Below are 24000 nucleotides of genomic sequence, written 5' to 3' on the forward strand. Positions count from 1 at the left end.
TTAGTTATTTCCTATATGACTCACTTTGAATAAATGTGGTGGAAGTTAGAGCATGACTTCTCAAACTAGCTCATAAAAGGTATTGTGGCTTCCTTCTTGCCCTCTCTCTTAGATCACTAACCCTGGAAGAGGTCGACTGCCATGTTGGGAGAACACTCAAGTCAGCTTATTGACATGCAAAGGAATCAAGGCCTCTAACCAACAACTGGTGAGGAGCTGAGGCCTCTTGCGACCAACCATGTGAGTGAAACATCTTGGAAGCAGGTCCTCCAAGGCTCAGGCAAGCCTTCAGATGACTAGTCCCAGCTGATGTCCTCACTGAAACTTCATGGGAGATCCTAAGCCAGAGCCACTTAACTAAGCCAATTCAGGATTCCTGGCCCTGAGAAAAAACAAGATAACAAATGTTCATCATTTTAAGCCACCAACCTTAGGGATATTTGTTACAGAGCAATAGCTAACTAATGTACCATTAAGTATCTTATTGTAAAAGGAATATTTTACATAGAAGAAAATAGCCATATTTTTATAATTGAGATTAATGGTTTGATTCAAATGAACAGTAAAACACATTATGCTTTACTGACATTTACTGGGCAGCTGATTTTACTAAATCTCATCTAGGACCAGTATAGATCCTTAAAAACCATCAGCAGAGAAAATACACTTGACCCTTGAACAACAGGGGTTTGAACTGTGCAGGTCCACTTATATGTGGATTTTTTCAGTAGTAAATACTACAGTACTGCATGATCCAAGGATGGATAAATCTTTGGATACAGAGGAACCACAGATATGGAGGGCCGACTATAAGTTATACTCAGGTTTTTGACTGTGCAGGGGTCAGTGTCCCTGAGCCCTGCATTGTTCAAGGGTCAACAGTGTATGGTAACCACCACTCCCCCACATGGATTTATAAACAAAAATAACACTAAATCCTATAGAATGTGGAAGGATATCCAATATAGATCTAGTTCTACCTGCACCCCATTATCACTATTTCAGTATTTTCTTTTGAAATATCAAATTATTTCTAAACATCTCTCTCACTGTCTCTCTCTCCCTCTCTGTCTTTCCCTCTCCCTCCCTCCTCCCCTCCCTCCTTTTCTCACTCTGTCTCTATCTCTATCTATGACCTCTCTCCCCCTGTTTTTCTGGTGCCCTACACACATCCTCCTGTTGGATAAGCCTTCACTGATCTCATCTATTCCAGAAAGTTACCACTTTTCATTTAAACTGGTTAAGAGAACATTGCTGCCACCTAGTGATAACATTAAAGTACAAGGAGGACTGTAAAGGAGACAATAATCGTAACACAAAAACAATACTAGTGTGATAACATTTACTGTACTTTGGGCACTGTTCTAGGTACTTCATATACATTGTCTCATTTAATTATCACAATAATAGATGCTATTATTTAGTGATATAATCTTCCGGTTATTAGAGAAGGAAAAAACAGACCCTTCAAGCAGGTCACAGGATTTGACCCAAGACTATGATTCTGATTTTCTGCTCTCTCTACCGCACTATACATCCTCCCAGGATTGTAATTAGGGCAAAGTGTTAGAGCATATACTTGTAAATATTTTTGAAACTGCCCTTTTCGAACATTCTGTTAATTTCTCATCATATATACAGTATATATGTATCCGTTCTACTTTCAAAGAGCAATGTTTTATTTCTTTTAACTTACTATGTAAATCACAGATGCAACCTACACTTTTTTCATGGCTACACCCAAAACTTCTCTAGGAATGATACCAACTCGAAGACAGTGATAAAGTAATTCATCTGCAAAAACTTTACAATCACCAAAGAACTTAACAGCACTGAAAACCCTAAATGTTCTCAACCCTTCTGTACTATCACCTTCCTAATTCTCTCACTTCTCTAGCTACTCCCTCCCGTGTTTCCGTCTTTGTTCCTCTACTTAAATTGGCTTATGCCTGTAGCTGTGATGCCCTTCTTCCTCTATTTGTTCTACCGCAGTACTCTCAGTGGCTCTACTCTCAGTAATGTAATTATCACTTCTCTTTGGATGAACCCCAAATCTGATCTCTAGCCAGCCTTGCCTTCTTTCTGAATTCATATCCTGCATTTCCACTGGTTTGTGGGAACTTCCTACCTGAATATCCTGTTCAGCTGAAAATTTCAGCATATCCAAAATGTAATTCATCACCTACTCCCTAAACCATCTCTTCTGTTTCTATTTCTGGGGATGCCCCAGGAGTCTCCCATGAGCCACACTTAGGGCATCAAGCCATTTTAAAGCATATTGTTGGGTAGCTAGTCCATGCCAGCCATCGTTCTTGGCCGTCTTACATGACATCTGATCCTCACAGCTTAGGAGGGAAGGAGAAAATAGTTTCCCTATACAGTAAAGGGGGAAAGAGTTTATAGGGTTACAAGATGACTTGCTTACAATAACATAACTAGTAAGTTGCAGAGTCAAATTTAACCCAGGTCTGTTTCACTCCTGACCTACCTCCTTGAGTTCTCCGGATCTTATGACTGGACTCTATGTCTTTTTGTCCGTCATTGTATCCTTACAACATTCACTACCCACCCATTTTATTTGAGGTCAATGGAGTATGTTTCTGTACCTTAAACACATGATTTTCTGACCAGAACAAAGAATAATAGCCTCAGCTAGTGTCTTCTTTGCTCTGCTTAGAGGCAGAAGTTACAATTTTCTAGGTACCGAATTCTCCTGTTCTTTGGGAGTCAAAGCAGATCAGAATCCGTTATCCTGATCCAAGGCTATGACATGTGACTTACAGCCCAGGATTCTCCCCAGGACAAAATCTGGAGCAGTGGGGATCCCTGGCTGGCTCTCAGGAGGGCACCAGAAACTGCATCTACCATGGAGCTGTTTACACCAGAAGAGCTCAGCCCCTGACAGCAACACTTGAATTCCTCCATTGCACAAGCATAAAACATTTGTTGTAAGAATGGGAAGAAAGGTCTTTCTTTGCACAGCTTAATATATGAGGCCTTTGGGATGTTACATACAGCATCACCCTATAAGGTTCAAATTAAAACAAAGAATTTATCTGCTTCAGTCCAATTGACATTTCAATTTCATGCTAATTCATAATGTTACTTTAAGAGTAAGTAGGAAATTAGAAGCAATCAGAAAACAATAGATAAGATCTCTCGTTATTCATTAAATATTTGTTAAAATGGTTCACAGTTTGTTGATTTTTCAAATATATTATAAATCACATCAATTGAACTCCTTTCCTGAGGAGGTAGAGACCATCTGAAGAGGTGGTATGCTCTGATAGAAAGGGTCTAACTAGGAATCCAAAACACCTGGACTGTAGACTCTGTTCATAAATATGAATGGTTTCTAAGCCTTTGTATAATTTATGAAACCTAATATGTAGCTCTCAGAAATAGTTTTATGATTGAGTCCATGAATTTGTCTAAATCCTTCACATAAATATTTCAGTGCTAAGTCATTAATAAGTTAGTAAAGGACAATAATTTTACCTATTTTATATTTTGGCATATTTGTGTAAAGAATTCATTAAAGTTAGTATATAAAAGGTTATAAATTTTGTTTGTCCTAAAACTTTTTCTTTTGAAGACTAATATCCCAGGTTTACCGTATCCATAAACTCTTTAACTTTATTCATTTCAGTGATTCATATTTCATCTTAAGCTTTAATTAAGTTAAACTTAAGGCAATTTAACACATATCTATTGAGCACTTTCTGTATGCAGGGTTCTGTGATTGGCCCCTACAGTTTGAACTTTGTCCTCCCTTTCCTCCCTCCCCCCACATGGAAGAAAAGCTCTTTTCCCTTGAAGATTTAAGTCAGTTATGAAAAAGATACATTCTCAGCTTGGAGAAATATGGAAAAAAGAAATCATTGCCTCTCTTTCTGTCAGTTGTGAAAGTTGTCTTGAAATAATTAAGATTCCTTTTTTAAGACAAAATCTAAAATTAGAATGCATATAAGATCCCATAGGCAATAAATATCAATCTACTAAAATTCTGGATTTTAAAAAAAGGAATTATTTCAAAGCATAGAATTTCTTATACTTGCTCAAACACTGACTTCCTAATGTTAAACCTATCTGTGAATTTTACTCCTTAATTTTTTGTCATCTGCTTGAACCTCTAAGACAAATTCTCTTTTTTTAAACTTTATCATGGGATAATTGACAAATATAATTGTATGTATTTAAGGTATACAAAGTGATGATTTTGATACGCATATACATTATAAAATGATTGCCAAGGTCAAGAAAATTAACACATCCGTCACCCCACATAGTGAACACATTAACTCTGTGTGTGTGTGTGTTTGTTTAGAATGCTTAAGATCTACTTTCAGCAACTTTCAAGTATACAATACTGTATTACTAACTATAATCACCAATTCTTTTTTTTTCATTTTTTCACTTTGGAAGCTTTACCTACAATCACTGTTTCAGTCCACTGCAATAGCTTTTACGTGCTCAGATTATCCTATCTTTTTTTTTTTTTACTTTATTTATTTTTTTAATTTTTGGCTGCGTTGGGTCTTCGTTGCTGTGTGCAGGCTTTTCTCTAGTTGCAGTGAGCGGGGGCTACTCCTCGCCATGGTGCACGGGCTTCTCATTGCGGTGGCTTCTCTTGTTGCAGAGCATGGGCTCTAGGCGCACATGCTTCAGTAGTTATGGCACATGGGCTCAGTAGTTGTGGCTCACAGGCTCTAGAGCACAGGCTCAGTAGTTGTGGCACATGGGCTTAGTTGCTCCACGACATGCGGGATCTTCCTGGACCAGGGCTCGAACCCATGTCCCCTGCATTGGCAGGTGGACTGTCAGCCACTGCTCCACCAGGGAAGCCCCTATAGTCACAAATTCTTATATTTATTTTTTTATTGAAGTATAGTTGATTTACAATGATGTATTAATTACTGCTGTACAGGAAAGCAATTCAGTTATACATATATATACACTTTTTAAAAATATTCTTTTCCATTATGGTTTATCATAGAATATTGAATATAGCTCTCTGTGCTATAACAGTAGGACCTTGCTGTTTATCCATTCTGTGTACAAAAGCTTACATCTGCTAACCCCAACCTCCCTTTCTATCCTTCCCCCAACCCCCTCCCACTTGGCAACCACCAGTCTGATCTCTATGTCTGTAGTCACCGATCCTTAATTGTTTCTCAGCTTCCATTTCTACTTTCAATGTACTAACAATAAGTCAAAGGACACCCCCTGCAGCTTATTAGTAGGCACTGCACCCTAACGTGATGCTTTTTTTTTTTTTTTTTTTTTGCGGTACGCGGGCCTCTCACTGTTGTGGCCTCTCCCGTTGCGGAGCACAGGCTCCGGACGCGCAGGCTCAGCGGCCATGGCTCACGGGCCTAGACGCTCCGTGGCATGTGGGATCTTCCCGGACCGGGGCACGAACCCGTGTCCCCTGCATTGGCAGGCGGACTCTCAACCACTGCGCCACCAGGGAAGACCCGTGATGCTTTTTCTTTAAAAAAATCTTTATTGGAGTATAATTGCTTTACAATGGTGTGTTAGTTTCTGCTTTATAACAAAGGGAATCAGCTATACATATACATATATCCCCATATCTCCTCCCTCTTGCGTCTCCCTCCCACCCTCCCTATCCCACCCCTCTAGGTGGTCACAAAGCACAGAGCTGATCTCCCTGTGCTATGCGACTGCTTCCCACTGGCTATCTCTTTTACATTTGGTAGTATATATAAGTCCATGCCACTCTCACACTTTGTCTCAGCTTACCCTTCCCCCTCCCCATGTCCTCAAGTCCCTTCTCTACGTCTGTGTCTTTATTCCTGTCCTGCCCCTAGGTTCTTCATAACCATTTTTTTTCTTTAGATTCCATATATATGTGTTAGCATACGGTATTTGTTTTTCTCTTTCTGACTTACTTCACTCTGTATGACAGACTCTAGGTCCATCCACCTCACTACAAATAACTCAATTTCATTTAAAAACTAAAAATAGAACTACCATACAACCCAGCCATCCCACTACTGGGCATATACCCTGAGAAAACCATAATCCAAAACCGTCATGTACCACAATGTTCATTGCAGCTCTATTTACAATAGCCAGGACATGGAAGCAACCTAAGTGTCCATCGACAGTTGAATGGATAAAGAAGATGTGGCACATATATGCAATGGAATATTACTCAGCCATAAAAAAGAAATGAAATTGAAACTGATTACTTTGTTATAAAGCAGAAACTAACACACCATTGTAAAGCAATTATACTCCAATAAAAACGTTAAAAATGCTTTTAATTTTTTCAGGTTTATTTCATATATACTGTATATTTGAGAAAGGAAATAACAGAGACGAAACAATGTTAGGACAAACTCATTTCTATGCCAAACTTAAGCAAATTCTCTCAAATGTATCTAAGTAGCTTTATAGTTTCCTTGAATATCTAAAACAAGTATTCTATTCTAAATCTCAGGAATTGGAAATGTTCAGAATAATACTTCATATTCCAGGGGGTGCTTTATATTTTGCAAGTTGTGAATCTTTCAAAGAAGACTTGAAACCCCACAGCAGAGTGACAATTAATGATTTTCTAGTAATGTTTGTAAGAGCCAACATTGGCCTTACACCTTTAGCCAAAATGTATGTATGGGAGGCAGAATTCTAAAATGATCCCTGGGTGTAGAGAGAAGGGAGCCCTCCTGCACTGCTGCTGGGAATGGAAATGGTGCAGCCACTATGGGAAGCAGTATGGAGGTTCCCTAAAAACTAAAAATAGAACTACCATATGACCCAGCAATCCCTCTCCTGGGCATATATCCAGGCAAAACCATAGTTCAAAAAGATACATGCACCCCAGTGTTCATAGCAGCACTATTTACAATAGCCAGGACATGAAAGCAACCTAAGTGTCCATCGACAGATGAATGGATAAAGAAGATGTGGCACATATATACAATGGAATATTACTTGGCCATAAAAAAAACAAAATAATACCATTTGCAGCAGCATGGATGGGCCTAGAGATTATCATACTAAGTAAAGCAAGTCAGAGAAAGACAAATATCATATGACATCACTTCTATGTGGAATCTAAAAAAATGGTACAAATGAACTTATTTACAAAACAGAAATAGAATCACAGGTATAAAAAACAAACATGGTTACCAGGGGGGGAAAGGTGGGGGAGGGCTAGATTGGGAGTTAGGGATTGACATATACACAATACTATATATGTTGAAGTTCTAACACCTAGTACCTTAGAATGACTGTATTTAGAGATAGGGCCTTTAATAAAGGTAATTAAGGTAAATTGAGGTTATATGAGTCAGCCTTAATCCAATGTGACCAGTGTCCTTATAAGAAAAGAATATTAGAACTCAGACATGCACAGAGGGAAAACAATGTGTGGACACAGGGAGGAGAAGATGACCATATAAAAGCAAAGGAGAATAGTCTCAGAATGAAAACCAGCCCTGCTGACAGCTTGATCTCAGAATTCTAGCCTCTAGAAATGACAAGGAAGTAAATTTATGTTGTTTAAGCCACATAGGCTGCGGTACTTCATTATGGCAGATCTAGCAAACTAATACAGCTCCCAAAATTCCCACCTACCTATGTACACACTCTGTATAAGCTGCCATGGAAGTGAGCTGCCATGTTGTGGCTAGAACAGAAGGCTGGCCTCTAAGAGTCAAGAGTAACCACTGCTGACAGCCAGCAAGATAACGGGGACCCCAATCTTAAACTACAAGGAACTCAATTCTGCCAACAGCCTCTGTGAGCTTGGAAGAGGCTCTGAAGAGCCTGTGATAGAAAGGGTCTATCAGATGAGAATGTGGCCTAGCTGACCCCTTTTCAGCCTTGTGAAGTTCTGAGCTGAGAACCAGCTGTGCCAAGCCCAAGCTTCTGATCTGTGAGTTAATAATTGGGTGGTCTCTTAGACTGCTAAAGTTTTGTAGTACTGATTTGCAGCACAGAAAACCAACATGGTATGAATGCAACTGCAAACCCAAGAGTTGGGTCATCACTGTGTGTGATTCAAGGTCACTTAATTTATAACACCTCAGAGAAGACAAGGCGCCCAGGAGGATCTCTCTTTTTCCCATGGTGTCTTAATAAGTCCCTGATATTTTTTTATTAGAATTCTAAGTTGAAATTTCCCCTTCCCGTTTCAAGTACTACAATGTTCGTTCAGAATTAATAGTGGATAGTTTTCATTTTTTGGCTGCCCAAGATCTGCTCTACTTCCTTTATTGAAGAATGTGCCTGTATGAGTTTTGAGGGGAAATAGGGCTTACCTTGCACTACAAAAAGACCAAACTCCTCCCTCTCTGGCCCCATTGGTCAGGACACAACCTCTACCCTGTTCTTGGCTCCCTCCTGGATTTTGGAATCTAAAGCAGGTAATGTGTATAGATGTGGAGCTTAATTTCCATCCCCTTGACTGTGGGCTGGACTGAGTGACTCTCTTCTAACAAATAGAAGACAGTAGAAGTGACTGTGTATGACTCAGAGACTCCATCATAAAAGGCACATGTGGCTGCCTGCATGTCCTTCTCAGATCACTTGCTTTGGGGGAAGCCAGCCACCCTGTTGAGCAGTCCTATGGAGATACCATGGAATGAAAAACTGAGGCCTCAGGTCAACAGCCATATGAGTGAGCCATCTTAAGAAGTGGATCCTCCTGCCCCAGTTAAGCTTTCAGATGACTACAGCCCTTGCCAACATCTTGACTGCCATCTCATCAGAGACCCTGGGCCAGAAACATCCAACTAAGCTGCTCTCAAATTCCTAACCCACAGCAACTGTGAGATAACATGTCAATTTTAAGCCACTAAATTTGGAGTAGGGACTTCCGTGGTGGCACAGTGGTTAAGAATCCACCTGGCAATACAGGGGACGTGGGTCTGAGTCCTGGTCTGGGAAGATCCCACATGCCGCAGAGCAACTAAGCCCATGTGCCACAACTACTGAGCCTGTGCTCTAGAGCCCGCGAGCCACAACTACTGAGCCTGTGTGCCACAACTACTGAAGCCCATGTGCCTAGAGCCCATGCTCCGCAACAAGAGAAGCCACTGCAATGAGAAGCCCATGCACCACAATGAAGAGTAGCCCCCACTTGCAGCAACTAGAGAATGCACATGTGCAGCAACAAAGACCCAATGCAGCCAAAAATATAAATAAGTAAATAAATTTATTTATTTATTTTTTAAAAATTTGGAGTAATTTGTTACTCCAGTAGATAACTAACACAATAGACTAGATTACTCTTACATGAAAAAGAAATAAACACAGAAGGAAAGAGCTGGAAATGAGGAGGAGTTAAGAGGAGAAAGAAGGGACTTCTCTGGTGGAGCAGTGGTTAAGAATCCGCCTGGCAATGCAGGGGACATGAGTTCAAGACCTGGTCTGGGAAGATCCCATGTGCCATGGAGCAACTAAGCCCATGTGCCACAACTACTGAGCCTGTGCTCTAGAGCCCGCGAGCCACAACTACTGAGCCTGTGTGCCACAACTACTGAAGCCCATGTGCCTAGAGCCCATGCTCCGCAACAAGAGAAGCCACTGCAATGAGAAGCCCATGCACCACAATGAAGAGTAGCCCCCACTTGCAGCAACTAGAGAATGCACATGTGCAGCAACAAAGACCCAATGCAGCCAAAAATATAAATAAGTAAATAAATTTATTTATTTATTTTTTAAAAATTTGGAGTAATTTGTTACTCCAGTAGATAACTAACACAATAGACTAGATTACTCTTACATGAAAAAGAAATAAACACAGAAGGAAAGAGCTGGAAATGAGGAGGAGTTAAGAGGAGAAAGAAGGGACTTCTCTGGTGGAGCAGTGGTTAAGAATCCGCCTGGCAATGCAGGGGACATGAGTTCAAGACCTGGTCTGGGAAGATCCCATGTGCCATGGAGCAACTAAGCCCATGCGCCACAACTACTGAGCCTACACTCTAGAGCCCACGAGCCACAACTACTGAAGTCTGTGCATCTAGAGTCCATGCTCCACAACAAGAGAAACCACTGTAATGAGAAGCCTATGCAGTACAACGAAGAGTAGCCCCCGCTCACCGCAACTAGAGAAAGCCCGTGCACAGCAATAAAGGCCAAATGCAGCCAAAAATAAATAAATTTATTTATTTATTTAAAAAAAAAAAAAAGAGGGGGGCTTCCCTGGTGGCGCCATGGTTGGGAGTCTGCCTGCCGATGCAGGGGACACGGGTTTGTGCCCCGGTCCGGGAAGATCCCACATGCCACGGAGCGGCTAGGCCCGTGAGCCATGGCCGCTGAGCCTGCGCATCCGGAGCCTATGCTCCGCAACGGGAGAGGCCACAACAGTGAGAGGCCGGCGTACTGCAAAAAAAAAAAAAAAAAGTATATTTAGGAAATTTTGCTTGGCTATGTGGTATAAATCTCTCCCCTGTGTTCCTGAAAAACTTTAAGTAAAGATCTATATATTTTAAATAATAATAATAAATAATACTAATCTAACACTGGCCAGTGATTTAGTGTCCCCAGGCTCATGAACCACTTATTTAAGTCAACCCTCATAATTTTATCCTATATCCTCAACATCCCAGTTTTCCTTATAACTCGGGTGGCCACAGTCAAAGCTCTGGCCAATGAGACATGGGAGGAAGTCTGCTGGGAGTTTCTGGGAAATATTTTGTTTTCTGCTGAGGAAAGAAACATACTTAAGAATTTGCTAGCACTGCTCCTGACTTTTCTTCCTGTCTTAGGTGTCTTGAAAGGTTGTAAGAGGCCTCCATCTTGTGCCAAGAAGACAAGCCTAAAGGTGGAAAGGTATCACGCAGAGGGTGGCTGAGCATCAGGACAAAAAGTGGCTGGAACCCTGGAGCCATGACTGACCACACAAGCTACGACTAGTATGCTTTTCTGTTACTTGTGGTAAAACCATTCCTAACTGATACTAAGATGAATATTTGCTTAAAGGTGGTGCCCTCCAGCGGGTCAACATAATATGTGTGGGCATGAGACAAACTGTGTTCAAAATCTCCTTCCACAGCAGCAAGGAGCCCTGAAGTTAGGAAGGTACCTTGTCAGTGCCTCCGTTTTCCATCCATAATGTGGAGACAATTATGCTTCCATCACAGGACTGTCAGGGTCATTAACTGAGAACACACATTACTTAAAAGACTGCCATGCCCATATTATATAATAATACAAATTCTCATTATTTTGAGAGTTTAAAAAGTAAAAACTTCGTATTCAAAATCTTGAAAAACAAGAGAATCCTCACGAAATGTGAAGCCTATCAACTACCAATTTAGGGCCTACAGGTAATCTGCTGCTGTAATTAGTAGATCTTGGGCAGATGTAGAATGAATTTAGTTCTTAACCCTTAAGTGAAAAAAATTTCAAACAGATACGAAAGCAAAGAGACTCAAATACTGAATCTCCATTACCCAGTGTCAGCAGCTATCAACACATCTGCAAAGCTTGTTTAACCTATCACTTTCCCAGTAAATACTGGGTAATTTTTTTGAAGTCATTGATAAGTCACTGTAATTTCACCAGAATAATTAAATATGTGTATATATCTCCAAAACTAGCATTTTTTAAAAGTTTTCCTATATTTATTCTGAATGTAACTCAGACTGAGGTCTTAATAATCGCAGTTGAAGAGTATGGATTTGGAGCCATCTCTAGACTGGGTTTTTTTAATCCCAGTTCCACCACTTCCTAGCTATGTGATCAGGAGCAAATTACTTAACTTTCTCTGAGCCCCAGTTTTTTCACGGGCAAAGAGGAGCAGATCAGCAGTCAGGACCCATTCTCCAGGGTCACTGTAAGAAATAAATGGCAAAACAGTGGTGAATAATAGCTATAATTACTAAAGCCGCCAAGCCCTTCCCTAAGCACTTTTCCTGCAGTGTCTTTAATCCTTGGCTTTTGGCCCATGCGCAGCGCTCAGTAAATGTTCCCTTCCAGTCCTAGGAGGTATTCCAGCGGTAAAGATGACGAAGTGGTGGCCCCGGTTATGAGAGGTTGGTGAGAAAAAGTAGTGCCTTATGGGGCAGAGTCCTCCACAAAGCCGGGAGGAGGGCGGAGGGGGCGCAAGGAAGCGCTCTCAAATTTGCAAATGAGCCCGGGAGCCGGGAGAGTGAAGAGTGGACTGAAGAGATAAGCACAAGGTCGAAAGGAAGTGTGGAGTCAGGAAGAGAGGCAATCACCCTGCGGCTCTCCGTGCTCTCTCGTGATTCACACAGCCCCTACCAGCAGTTAGCACTCTGCACTTAGCCTTGGGGGTCCGTAGCTTGTCCAAACTTAGGCTAGTACTGCATGAGGTCAAGATTCAAACCCACAGCCACCTCGGGATCCTTGTTCTGTTCCACACAGCCACATCGTGCCCTTTGCAAATGATCTGAATAAGAGTTATTTTTTACAAAACTGGCATGTGGTATGACGGGTTAGACACGGCTTTGGGAATGGGGGATGCCAGGGGGTGGGGTGGGAAACAGACTGGTGACCGGAGGTTGGCCCCAGAAAGATCACGGCCCCCATTATCCAGGAAGGCAGTTCCCAACACCCCCTAGGCTTCTGAGGTTCCCATTACTGTTTGATGGGCCTGCAGATAATATTTTGTCTGCAAATCAGGGCTAGCTAGGATGGTCCCCTCAGCAGTCCTGACCACCCCGGAGGGTGTGAGTGCTGCCCGACCTCGGGAACCCAGCCATTTCCCAGGAAATGCTCAGATCAGCAATAAGCTGGGAACAGATTCTAAGAGTTAAGAAAGGATGAATCTAAAATCAATGTTTATTAGAGAGGAAGGCCTTGCCTTTTTTTTCTGTTTCTCCCTCCAGAGGATTCTGTGTCTAAATTGGCCTTTAAATGTAGACTGGGAGATCTAACAATACTTCTCAAAGGGGGAATCTGTGGAGCTATAAGAATCAAGTGGAGAATTAATTTAATATGCATAACCCAGTCCTTGCTGCCAAAATTCTAATTCAGATGGTGTGGGGGGTAGGGATCAAGAATTAGCTTTTCAAAAATAAGTTCCCAGGTGATTTCTCTTTCAGGTGTTTTTGCACATTTCTTCAAAAGTGGCCTGAAGACCACTGTGTCAGATGAGCACCTGGTGTCTTGTGAAAAATACAAATTTCATGGATATCCTGAACTTTCAATCTGCAGGGGCAGGGTTAGAGGGGGAAAGTGAGGAAGGAAGCCCAGCCATCTGCATTTTTTTTTTTTTTTTTTTTTTTGCGGTACGCGGGCCTCTCACTGTTGTGGCCTCTCCCGTTGCGGAGCACAGGCTCCGGACGTGCAGGCTCAGCGGCCATGGCTCACGGGCCTAGCCGCTCCGCGGTATGTGGGATCTTCCCAGACCGGGGCACGAACCCATGTCCCCTGCAGCGGCAGGCAGACACTCAACCCCTGCGCCACCAAGGAAGCCCAGCCGTCTGCATTTTAAAGAGGCTACCCAGGTGAAGGTTTACTGGTAAGTTTTAAGAACCACTGGCCTAGGGAATAACAAAATGTTCTCTTAGATGGGCCATGGGCTGGAAGACCTATTTCTGCTGAATGTTATTAAGCTACTTTGGGTGTATGTTCATGAGGAAACCATAACCCCAAAACTCAAATGATGAATGAGAAAAAGACACAGTACTGAGAATAGGAATTAAGTAATAACCAACAATGGTTCCACATCAAAGATTTTTTTGTCAAGTTTCCCAGCAGCAACAGCACACCACATTTGCCCTCTTATTCATCATTACTTTGCCTGTAGAGCAAGTTTTCTTACATCAGGATGCTCCATAAATACCCATTAAATTGACTTGAATGTATTCCCCTTTGGAGAGCCATACTTTCAACAAGTACTTTTGTTTATTTTTTAGTGCTGGCGTTTGGACAAGTATACATGTGTATATGGGCAAGGGGCAGAAGAGGTGGTGGTGCACAAAAGTGGACTGGACAAAGGAAGGAAGATAAAATTCAGTGGGTTGCTAAGTAGGCTTAAGTTGTAGTTAGGGAGAACATAAGTATCAATACAAGTTCTAATTTTGGTTTATTTCCTCTCTTGCCCTGGGCTCTTAAGCAAGCTACTTTCATTTCTCTATTTCTTTTTTTTTAAGATTTTTAAAAATATTTTATTTATTTTCCTTATTTATTTATTTATTTTTTGGCTGCATCGGGTCTTAGTTGCAGCACACGGGATCTTTGTTGAGGCATGCAGGATCTTTTTCATTACAGCATGCGGTCTGGTTGGGTTTCTCTCTTGTTGAGGCATGTGGGTTTTCTCTCTATAGTTGTGGTGTGCGGGCTCCAGGGCACATGGGCTCTGTCGTTTGTGGCATGTGGGCTCTCTTGTTGAGGCGTGCGATCTCAGTAGTTGTGGGGCACAGTCCTAGTGGCCCCACTGCATGTGGGATCTTAGTTCCCTGACCAGGGATCGAACCCACGTTCCTTGCATTGGAAGTTCCTTGCATTGGAAGGCAGGTTCTCTACCACTGGACCACCAGGGGAGTCCCTCATTTCTCTATTTCAACCGTGCCTTTTTAATTTTTTTTAAAGGAATATGACTGTGGAATTATTTTAAGAAGTAAGAAGAGATTGGAAAGCACCTTTTCCTCATAGCCAAAATTATGCAGACGAGAATTGGACCAGTTCAATGTCAGAAATAGTTTCTTTCTGGGCTTCCCTGGTGGCGCAGTGGTTAAGAATCTGCCTGCCAATGCAGAGGATGCGGGTTTGAGCCCTGGTCAGGGAACTAAGATCCCACATGCCATGGAGCAACTAAGCCCATGCGCCACAACTACTGAGCCTGAACTCTAGAGCCCATGAGCCACAACTACTGAGTCTTTGCACCTAAAGCCCATGCTCCACAACAAGAGAAGCCACTGCAATGAGAAGCCCACACACCACAATGAAGAGTAGCCCCTGCTCATCGCAACTAGAGAAAGCCTGTGCACAGCAATGAAGACCCAGTGCAGCCAAAAATAAATAAATAATTAATTAATTTTAAAGAAAAGAAATAATTTCTTTTTTTCTTTCTTTCCTTCTTTCTGTAAACTAAAGATCATTCATTTAGTAAATGTCTACTGAGGATTCATTATATGCCAGAAGGTATGATGACTTCTGGGAGAGCAAACAAGACATAGTTACTACCCACTATTGTTGGAGAAGCTGGGAAATTAAGGGTATGAAAGCAGAAGCTGAAGGATCAGAGAAAAGTCACTAAACAGCCCTCCTTTAGTGCTGGCACAGGTGGGCAAGATGGAGTTGGTCAACTCGTCTGGAAAGCCAGGCACTTCAGTCATCAGAGTGGAACCACCTAACCTGGAGTTACTGGTGGTCAGCAGGGCCTGCACTTGAGAGAAGAGCTGGGTGTGGAGCAGGGGAGAGCAAGGACCTATGGAACCTGCACCAGTACGGTGGAGAGTGGGGACCAGCTGGGACATGCCAACCTCTCTGCATGCTTCTCCCAGTGCATGGCTGCTGTTTCACTTCTACCTACCAAATCTCATACCAGCTTCTTTTTCTCCAACTCTAACACAAGTCACACAAGGAAAGGGACTCTAGGAACCGTAGTTCCAACTTGTCCAAAACACCATGTATAGGAAGATTTGGGTCAAGAAGTGATGAAAGTTGGCCAGAAGGCAAACACATATCCAAGGTGACACAATCAATGCCAAGGTTCTGAGCAAAAGTGCTTGTTCAAGTGGGTCCTAAGCTGTTGGTAACTCCACAGGACTTCTCTCAGTGGTCTCCTATGTCAGCCCTAAAATTGTCCTACCCACAGCAAAGTGGCTGCATAACATGTAGATAGAAGTCAGCTGGTAAATGCAAGGCTGACACCCCAACACAGCGACCACAGGTGCAACAATTAAGGATGGTTGCTGAGTTTTTATATGGTGTCTAATAGCAACAGCTATTAACCATCAGTTTAAAATTTAATCTTTTATCAAATTCAGATTTAGGAGGTATCGAATGCTCATCTGTTCAAATATTTATTAATGTTTACTGCATACCTGCCACATGAAAGAAAAGTGAGGGACTTCCCTGGTGGTCCAGTGGTTAAGAATCCATCTTCCCGCAGTGGTTAAGAATCTGCCTGCCAGTGCAGAGGAGACAAGTTCCAGCCCTGGTCCAGGAAGATCCCACATGCTGTGGAGCAACCAAGCCCGTGCGCCACAACTGCTGAGCCTGTACTCTAGAGCCTACAAGCCACAACTACTGAGTCCGCATGCCTAGGGCCCGTGCTCTGCAACAAAGAGAAGCCACCTCAATGAGAAGCCTGTGCACCACAATGAAGAGTAACCCCCGCTCACCGCAACTAGAGAAAGCCCACACGCAGCAACGAAGACCCAACGCAGCCAAAGAGTGATTGATTAATTAGTTAATTAATTTTTTAAAAAAAGAATCCGTCTTCCATTGCAGGGAACCTCGGTTTGATCCCTTGTTGGGGAACTAAGATCCCACATGCTGCAGGGCAACTAAGCCTGCGTGCCACAACTAGAGAGCCCATGTGCCACAGTTACTGAGCCCATGTGCTCTGGAGCCTGTGTGCCACAACTAGAGAGAAGACCTTGCACCACAACGAAGAGCGCACATGCTGCAACTAAGACCCGACTCAGCCAAATAATAAATAAATAAATATTTTTAAAAAGAAAAGTGAAATATCCTACTAGTCTCTGCATGAACCAGACACACACCCTCTCTACCAGTTCTTGTTTACAACACCTCAGATCCCTTTCCCAACCATACCAGATTCCCCACAAGGTACACCAATAAATAAAACCTGGTGATAAGGCAGAGAGAAAGAGGCCCTGAGCCACATGATAAAGTCACAAGCTCTGAAGTTTTATTGCCTTAGTCCAGAAGGACTGGTCATAATCCCCTTAGTTGTAATTTGGTTAAAAATAGCAGAACTTCCAGGGAACTAGTTTAAATGGAAAGGGGGATGGGGCTACTGGCTTATCTCATGAGACCCAATGGTAGGAATGCAGCCAGCCCTCAGGCAGGGACTGAAATCAAGAAGTGGGAAGCCAGGAGCACTCCACTTCATCTCATTTCTGCTTCTCTCTGTGCATTTGCTGATTTTTTGCAAGCTGATTTTTCTCATCCTCAAAGCACAAGTTGAAATACAGCTGCCTCTCTTGAGTTTGAAGCAAATGGAGACTGACTTTCTTTCCATTCTGATACCAAATACAGAGGGAATCTGATTGGTTAAACTTGGGTTCAGTGTCCTCTCCTTGGACCAATTAGCCTTGGTGGTGATGGGAGTAGGGGGGAGCTTCGGTACAAACCTGCAGCCAGGGCCCCATCTCAGGGAATAAGGGAGCACCCAATATCAACACTGTAACTTTAGTTATAGAGGATACAAGGTTAATCTAATGACAGTCAAGTGCACATAGGTAAATGATTTCCTAGGAAGACTCCAAAAATTAAGCCTACTCTTCAGCTTTCTATAGACAGTGGCAGAAACAGCAGGAGTCAATCCAAAGTCAGAGCCTAAAAATATGAGCATTGAAGGAACTGTAATAAAGTCAGGATCAATTAAAGTATGTCCAGGAGTGCAGTAGACGTTGTTGATTGCCTTCCAAAACAATTTCCCCTTCTTCCTTGCTGTTACAGCTCCGGTTTTGTTCAGGCATCTACTTCCTCCACTTGGTCATGTGCTTGCTCCTGATTAATCTAAAACAGTCAAGGTAATACCATTCCCTTTATTATAGATATTTTTAGGCTTGGGCAGGTGATACATTCTCACCAAAGAAACATGAAGTAAAATTGACTAGGAGTTTCTAGAAAAGGTTTCTTCACTCCTAGAGAAGACACATTATGAAGCAATTATCTTTTTCTCCCTTACACCGTCTTGTGTCTGGATATTTGATACACTTAGAATTGCTGCAGCCATCTCGTGACCATAACGAGAGCTAATGTAAGGAAAAAAGACAAGAGGGGAAAAGCTGGAAAATGGAAAGATTAAGGTTAATGATAAAGCCATTTATCACTGAGTTAAGTATCCTGGGAGCCATCCTACTTTGGACTTCTTATATGAGATAAATTTTCTTATTTTTTAAGCCACCTGGAGTTGATTTCCATTCACTTGCTGCTGAAGGCATCCTAACTAAAGCAGAGGATATGGTGGGAATTAAGCCCTTAAAGGCAAGTAAATTGATCCTACGTACAGAATCAAGAGTCAGAATGGAATCAAACTTCTCAGCAACAACCCTGAAAGCTAGATGATGAGATTGTAAAGGAAAATATTTTTTCAGTATAAAATTTTCTGCTCAGCCAAATTATCATTCAAGTATGAAATAGAATAAGAATATTTTAGTACACACAAGGTCTCAAAAAAAATATACGTACACTGAATTCTCTCTAGGAAACTAGAAAGAATGTGCTTCTCCAAAATGAGGAAGTAAACCAAAAAAGAAGATGACAAGATTCAGTAGACAAGACCTCCGTCATGAGAAGTGAAGAGAGGTCCCATAACAACAACTGTAGACAAACTTCAAGGGCACTTCTACAAGAGATAAAGCAGAAGGAAGTGAAATGATTTTTTTTTAATTGATGCTTCTGAATATGGTGGGAGGAATTTTATAAAACTGAGAGGAAATTAAGGAAATGGGGGAATTAAGCAGAAAAGGAAAAGTTGTCATAATATACTACATCTCAAATTGGATTAGCATTTGCATGAACATGTATTTGTGCAAAATTATTATATAATTTTACTGGCAAGATGTGTGCACAGCAAGGGTGTGTGTGTGTGTATAAAAAAGCAAAATCTTCAGTAGTAGAAAGTTTAAATTTTAAAATTGAGTAGCAACCATATGGAGGAAGATACGAAAATAATCAACACGAGTGAAAGTTGTAACCTCTGAGGAGAGGGAAGTTGTGATGCACAGGGGCAGGGGACTGACGTTTACACAGCAATCTTTTAGACTCTTTGTTTTTTTTTTTGTTTTACTTTTATATTAGAGTATAGTTGATTAGCAATATTGTGTTAGTCTCAGGTGTGCAACAAAGTGATTCAGTTATACATTTACATGTATCTAGTTCTTTTGCAAAATTTTTTCCCATTTAGGTTGTTACAAAATATTGAGCAGAGTTCCCGGGACTATATAGTAGGTCCTTGCTGGTTATCCATTTTAAATATAGCAGTGTGTACATGTCAATCCCAAACTCCCTAACTATCCTTCCCCCTTCCTTCCCTCCTGGTAACCATAAGTTCATTCTCTAAGTCTGTGTAGACGCTTTGTTTTTCTATGGGCATTTTAAAATGTGATTAAAAATATTTTAACAGCAGGATATAAAAAGAAACTATCATTGCAAAAAGGAAAAGGAAGGCTTAGGTAAAAAGTTTAGGTAGAAATGTGAGAACACCATCCCAAAGGACAGGGAATAAATGGTCTCTATTGGTTTTAGCTGACTGTATGGCAGGAGGTCCTTGAATGACATCTAAGAAGTGCACAATTTTATCCTGGAAGAAAGGATTCAGGGAGTTTTGTGGGCGTGACATAATCAGATTAATGCTTGGAAAAAGGGAAATAACTACATGGCAGGATGGAGAATGGTTTGGAGAACATCAAAACTAGGGGCAGGAAGGCCAGTTAGAAACTTTTGCACAAATTAATCAAGTCAGAACTGAGGGCTGGAACCAAACAGGGGAGGTGAAGAGAAACAGAACAACTGTGGGAAATTGGGAAGGATGTCTTGGTGACTCATCGGATGTAAGCACTGCTGGGAGAGGGAGGAAACTTAGAATACTCTGGTTTGAGCAGTAGTGAGATCCCAGTGGCTGTCTATTTTCATAGGAATTTCCCCAGCTCATTAGTTCTGTGGAACAAAATCAAAGTGGCATAATTCCTCTCATCCCACCCCCATCCAACACCCCACTCTTGGGAATATCCAACACACAGGTCAGATCTCTTACCACAAATTTTATTAATAGGCTTAATTAACATAAAAATGTTACATATTAATTTCAAGGCTGGTATATGGGACTGGAAAGCCCCTGGAATGCCACCAAGTTCCTGGCCTTCTGAGCTAAGATGAAGATTTTGGAAAGTTTTCACAGACTTTTTATTTCTTTGATTTTTGCTGCTGCAGCATGCCTTCCTGGTGTTCCCAAGAATTCTGAGTGCTCAGAACATGCCAGGCATTTGACTTAATTGTCCCTTTCTACCATTGTACTATCCTGTTTACAAATGAAGAGCTGAGGCTCAGAAATGTTAAGGAACCTGATGCTGATACATCGCTTAGCTAGCAAATCCAGGGCCGGGATCCTACTCATTCTTGGTGTAGACCCAAAGCTTGGTCCTGAAACTACTGCAGGCCCCTGTACTCTCACTGTATGTGGCTCCACTCTCTGCCTTCCTGGAATTGACAGGTCTCCCAATAGTCCATGCCTACCTTCATTTATGAGCCAAATTCTTTGCCTGCTCTCAAAACGGTATTTATTTATTTTTTTTTTTATTTTTTTTTTAATTTTTTTTTTTTTTTGCGGTACGCGGGCCTCTCACTGCCGCGGCCTCTCCCGCCGCGGAGCACAGGCTCCGGACGCACAAGCTCAGCGGCCATAGGCTCACGGGCCCAGCCGCTCCGCGGCATGTGGGATCTTCCCGGACCGGGGCACGAACCCGTGTCCCCTGCACCGGCAGGTGGACTCTCAACCACTGCGCCACCAGGGAAGCCCTCAAAACGGTATTTAGAAATCAATATCTGGGTACCAGTTTTGCTCATTGCTTCTGAGATGTCACTACTCCCAGGTTCTTTAAGAGGACAGATCTATTCAATACATGTGTGTATATGTGTATTTATGTCTATATGGACACGTGTATGCATACATATATGTAAATGTGTGTATACCTGTATACGTTACATCTGTATTTCTATATCTGTCTATATTAAAAACCATGAGTTCACACCAATACCTCCAATTCTAATTCACAACCATAAGGTTCAGTCTAGTTTTCTTCCTTTCTATACTTTTAATCCTTTCTCCAATAGTGAGAAAACTGGCCCTCATTATCCTTAATATTTGATCATTCCTCCTAATATAATCAATCTCCCATCACCTCTGCTGTCCTCTTCCGCATGCAGAAACCCTCCTCATCTCACCTATATCCCAGTACTCTAGGCCTGACCACCCCACCCCCTGTATGAAAGCCCTCTCACTCCATTTGGTCTCTCACTTACCCAGAGGTGTCCCCTGCGTGAACTCACAGCTCATTCAGAGTCTGACTCCCTAGCCAAGGCTGCTCCCATAGGTGGATGCCCTTCCTCCCTTTTTTGGGCTCCAACACCCAGAGCTGGGCCATCCTCATGCATGGATGTCCTCCTAGCCCCATGTGGGCTCTGATCCTTCACATCACATCACCCCCATGTGGATGCCCTCCTCACCTTATTCAGGCTCTGATGTCCCATGCTGGTGAGTCATATTTTTTAAAAAACGTTCCTAGGATTTGCCTAAAGTGCTTGTGAGGTTTTTATGTATAAAATAAAACAGAGATAAGCTTTTGTATAAAGTACCAGGTTTAGAAGCAGCAAGGGTGACATTTAAAAAAATCAAACAGTGAAAGAAAAAATGGATAAATTGGACTTCATCGAAATTTTTAAATTTGTGCTTCAAAGGACACTATCAAGAAAGTAAAAAGACAACCCACAGAATGGGGAAAAAAATTTGCAAATAATATGTCATCTGAAAACACCTTCTTCCAATGGAGATTTATGAATGGCCAATAAGTACATAAAAAGATGCTCAACATCATTAGCCATTAGGGAAATACAAATCAGAACCATGAGATACACTACCTAACATTTACTAGGATGGCTGTAATTTTTAAAAAGACAGATAATAAAAAGATCCAGCTAGGATGTGGAGAAATTGGAACCTTCATATACGCTTATTGTGAGTGTAAAGTGGTACAGCCACTTGTTTTTTGTTTTTGGTGGGGTTTTTTTTCCTAATAAATGTATTTATTTATTTATTTATTTTTGGCTGCTTTGGGTCTTCGTTGCTGCGCGTGGGCTTTTTCTAGTTGCTGCGAGTGGGGGCTACACTTCGTTTTGGTGCACAGGCTTCTCATTGTGATGGCTTCTTTTGTGGAGCACAGGCTCTAGGCATTCAGGCTTCAGTAGTTGTGGCTCTCAGGCTCAGAAGTTGTGGCCCGTGGGCTCTAGAGCATAGGCTCAGTAGTTGTGGTGCACCGGCTTAGTTGCTCCACGGCATGTGGGATCTTCCCGGACCAGGGCTCAAACCCATGTCCCCTGAAGTGGCAGGCAGATTCTTAATCACTGTGTCACCAGGGATGTCCTGGTCTTCTTTTTCTTTTTTTTTTTAAACATAATTTGTATTATTGAAATCTGCTTTCAAGCCAATTTTTTTTTAATTTGGCTGTTCCGGGCCTTAGTTGCAGCATGCGGGATCTTCAGTTGCAGCATGCAGGATCTTTAGTTGTGGCATGCGAACTCAGTTGTGGCACGTGAGACCTAGTTCCCTGACCAGGGATCGAACCCAGGCCCCCTGCATTGGGAGTGTGGAGCCTTAGCCTCTGGACCACCAAGGAAGTCTGGTACAGCCACTTTGGAAAACAGTCTAGCAGTTCCTCAAAAAGTTAAACATAGTGTTACCATTTGACCCAGAAATTCCACCCTTAGGTATATACCAAAGAGAAATGAAAACACATTGCCACCCAAAAACATACCAAAATGTGGAAACAACCCATATGTTCATAAACTAAAGAATGGGATTTTTTTTTTTTTTTTTTTTTTTTTTGCGGTACGCGGGCCTCTCACTGCTGTGGCCTCTTCCGTTGCGGAGCACAGGCTCCGGACGCGCAGGCTCAGCGGCTATGGCTCACATGGCTCACGGGCCCAGCCGCTCCGCGGCATGTGGGATTTTCCCGGACCGGGGCACGAACCCACGTCCCCTTCATCAGCAGGCAGACTCTCAACCACTGCGCCACCGGGGAAGCCCAAGAATGCGATTTTTAAAAGCATCTTATATCTACATAATGGAATAGTCAGCCATAAAAAAGAATGAAGTACTGATATATGCTACAATACAGATGAACCTTGAAAATATTATACTGAGTGAAAGATCTAGTTATAAAAGATCACATATTATATTATTCCATTTATATTAAATATCCAGAATAGAAGAATCTATAGAGACAAAAAGTAGATTAATGGTTGCTAAGGCTGGTGGGGATGAGGAAATTAAGGGAGGAGAAATGATAGCTAAAGGGTACATAGATGATGAAATGTTCTAAAATTGATTGTGTTGATATTTGCACAACTCTATGAATTACAAAAAGCTATTGAACTGTGCATTGTAAATGAACGAATTGTATGGCGTGAACTATATCTCAATAAAGTTCTTTTTTAAAAAAAGCCCTCTGGGGACTTCCCTGGTGGCACAGTGGTTAAGAATCCGCCTGTGAATATAAGAGACACGGGTTCGAGCCCTGGCCTGGGAAGATCCTACATGCCGCTGAGCAACTGAGCCCGAGCACCACAACTACTGAGCCTGCGCTCTAGAGCCTGGAAACCACAGCTACTGAAGCCCACATGCCTAGAGCCCATGCTCCACAACGAAGAGGAGCCCCCACTCACCTCAACTAGAGAAAGCCCGCGCTCAGCAACAAAGACCCAACACAGCCAAAAATAAATAAATAAATTTTATAAATAAAATTTAAAAGCCCTCTGAGGACTTCCCTGGTGGTCTAGTGGTTAAGACTTCGCCTTCCAATGCAGGGGGTGTGGATTCGATCCCTGGTCGGGGAACTAAGATCCCACATGCCTTGCAGCCAAAAAACCAAAACATACAACAGAAGTAATATTGTAACAAATTCAATAAAGACTTTAAAACTGGTCCACATTTTTAAAAAAATTTTTTAATAAAAATAAAAGTAGGGCTTCCCTGGTGGCGCAGTGGTTGAGAATCTGTCTGCCAATGTAGGGGACACAGGTTCGAGCCCTGGTCTGGGAGGATTCCACATGCCACGGAGCAACTAGGCCTGTGAGCCACAA

The 24000-nt window shown here is 42.1% G+C and overlaps 1 long non-coding RNA gene across 5 annotated transcripts in view; it reads left to right on the top strand.

Moving 5' to 3' along the window:
• The window catches only part of LOC149749195 (uncharacterized), a 31209-nt gene that overhangs the window by 2136 nt on the left and 5073 nt on the right, over positions 1 to 24000 (top strand). The window contains exons 2-4 of one of the 5 annotated variants that reach the window (XR_016393359.1): positions 113 to 240; positions 10743 to 10889; positions 17599 to 19262. This is a non-coding gene — a long non-coding RNA (uncharacterized LOC149749195). The other 4 variants (XR_016393356.1, XR_016393357.1, XR_016393358.1 and 1 more) reach the window with 4 other exon arrangements.

Source organism: Delphinapterus leucas, chromosome 5, assembly GCF_059928025.1.
Source record: "Delphinapterus leucas isolate spDelLeu-1000000601 "Yukka" chromosome 5, BTC_Dleu_Yukka2, whole genome shotgun sequence".
NCBI lineage: Eukaryota > Metazoa > Chordata > Mammalia > Artiodactyla > Monodontidae > Delphinapterus > Delphinapterus leucas.